At 40.1% G+C, this 2918-nt stretch overlaps 1 pseudogene; it reads left to right on the plus strand.

The window, feature by feature from the left end:
- Positions 1-867: 867 nt before the first annotated feature.
- Positions 868-2447, plus strand: LOC146390333 (uncharacterized; annotated as a pseudogene).
- Positions 2448-2918: the final 471 nt, after the last annotated feature.

The raw sequence follows: 2918 nt of genomic DNA on the forward strand, positions 1-2918 counted from the left end.
TATCTTTTCTTGCTGATATATGGTATAGCAAACACATCTATATCTGTTTTAGTTTAAGTAATATATATATACATATACATATACATATATATATATATATATATATATATATATATATATATATATATATATATATATATATATGTATATGTATATGTATATATATATATATATATATATATATATATATATATATGTATATGTATATATATATATATATATATGTATATATGTATATGTATATGTATATATGTATATGTATATGTATATGTATATATATATGTATATATGTATATGTATATGTATATATGTATATGTATATATGTATATGTATATGTATATGTATATGTATATATATATATATATATATGTATATATATATATATATATATATGTATATATATATGTATATATATATATATATATATGTATATATATATGTATATATATATGTATATGTGAGATATATATATATATATATATATATATATATATATATATATATATATATATATATGTATATGTGATATATATATATGTGTGTGTGTGTGTGTGATATATATATAAGATATATATCTATCACTATCGCTTTCTTCCTCTGCTAGTCGACCACTTATTTGTCCTGTTTGTTAGCCATCATCAGTTTATCTGTCTGTATCTGTCCAGATATCTGTGGCAACCCCCTTGGGAGCATATCCCACTTTGACTTTGGGGCTTAGAGGTCATACTCGGCACAAAGGTCATACTCCACTAGCAACTAAACATTGTCATTATGGGTTGAATCCTTTGGCTCTACCAATATTGGTCCATCTGCAATGTTGGTATGGCTGTCCTCATATTATTCCCCTGCCACCTTGGCTGAGGACCATGGACTCAGACTTGGAGGTGCCAGTTCTCATTCTCACTGATTCATATTTGGCTACAAACCGCTTCAGTGAAAGCTGGAAGCCACCACTTGATGAAGCTGACAGAACTATGTCATCTGTAAAAAACAGAGTTGAGAATCTGAGGCCACCTATTGGCAACAACTAGATATTGTGTCTATAAAAACAATGAACAGAACTGGTAACAAATCGCAGCACTGATGGAATCTAACACTCATAGGGAATTGTTGTACAAGAGCTGAATGGCTCGTAACAATGCACCAGACACCCCAGTCTAACTAAGGTATGATTTAGGGTCACCTGATCCATCTCTAACTATATGCTAACTGTGTGCAACAAATATTGGAGGCACCGCTGGGATTATTAACGTTCTGTCCAGCGTGATGAAAATAAGGAAGGGGCGTGGCTACAGCAACCATGATGGACCTAGAGGAGCTGGCAGAGACTGTGTTCCAAACACTCTGGAACCTACAACTCGACCAACTCAAAAGGGTGTGTGCTGAAGCTAAAATCCCTAGTGGAAATGTCACAACAAGACGAGCTTTAATAAAATTAATCACAGAATCTATGGACAAGGCTATTAATGATGAAGAACAGGATGTTGCACTCTACTATCTAAAGAAATTGTTAGAAAGTGTCAACCCAGCGACAGGGAGCACCTGAAACACAGAAAGTGTAGGAAATACAACAGGCTCGCCACAGGGAACTCAGGAAACAGGGGAAGAAGTTGATTTAACATAGAGATACGCACAGCTCCAGAGAAACAGCGAAGCACTGCAGGAAGAAATTAGGAGGCTGAGTGAAAGGGTGGAGAGGACACCACTAAGTCAGCCGACCACCCCACAAAATGTGTTGCCTGTCGCAGCCAACCGCCTTTTGGAAGTGACGATAAGGAGGGAATTCATCTGTGGTCAAATTGGGGAGAAGGGCCAAAAGGACAGACTCTCATACATCAACTTGATGCATCAGATTGATCGAGGTCTGAACAACGGAAACAGTGAAGCGGAGGTTATAGAAGCTGTGGTGAAGTCTGTCAGCCCGGGTTTGAGTCTTAGAGCCATGCTTGAGATAAAACGTGATCTCACCCTCCCCCAATTGAAGGCCATATTAGAGGGGCATTTTAAAGAAGACGGCACCACAGATTTGTATCACAGACTAGTGAACGTCACACAAGACAGCCGTGAGTCTCCCCAAAACTTCCTCTTCAGAGCAATTGAGTTAAAAGAGAGGCTGCTGCTCGCATCGGAAGACACAGGGTCCGATGAACAATACAGCCCCGAGCTCATCCAGAAGAAATTCTTGAGGTCGGTTAGTACTGGGCTACTGAGTGACCTTATCAAGTTTCGGCTTAAGCCCTATCTTGATGACCCGCGGGTGACAGATGAAACCCTCATTGATAAGATGAATGAAGCAGCTGGTGTTGAATCAGAAAGGCAATTGAAGCAAAAGAAAACTACAGGCAGCAAATCTGTAAATGTAAATGAACTCCAGACGGAAAGGCAAGCCAGTCAATTGGGTCTGGGTGTGGCTGAAACTAGGTTGGGGACTCAAGAGCTGAAGTAGTGAAACCCAAGAGCCACAGAACACCTGTTGTAGCTGCTTCCCGAGAGTCAGAGCTGCATGAAACAGTCAGGCTGCTGAGAGAGGAGATGGCTGAATTAAGGAGGAGCATCACCACCTCTCAAGGCCCCACTCGCCCACGAAGAACCAGTGGGAGGAGGGGATGTAAGGCATGCCAGGAGCAGGGAACAGATGATCGGTGTGAACACTGCTTCAAGTGTGGCCAGCCAGGAAGTGGGGCAGCAGAAAGATCGGAGGGCACTCAAGCGGCAATCCAGACCATTGCCCCTCCCAAATCATTAATTCCCATCCACACAGAAGCAGATGACAAGTTGCATGAACTGCTTTGGAATCAAATAAGACAGCTGGAGGCAGAATTAGAGCAAAGTGGCAAGGCTAAAGAAACTGTGGGTGCCACGTATGCCAGTCATCTCTCACTACACTGTCAGGCTAAGCTGAGAGCCCTGGTCGGGA

This window comes from Perissodus microlepis, chromosome 3 (genome assembly GCF_051167445.1).
Source record: "Perissodus microlepis isolate ML-2025 ecotype Zambia chromosome 3, ASM5116744v1, whole genome shotgun sequence".
Taxonomy (NCBI): domain Eukaryota; kingdom Metazoa; phylum Chordata; class Actinopteri; order Cichliformes; family Cichlidae; genus Perissodus; species Perissodus microlepis.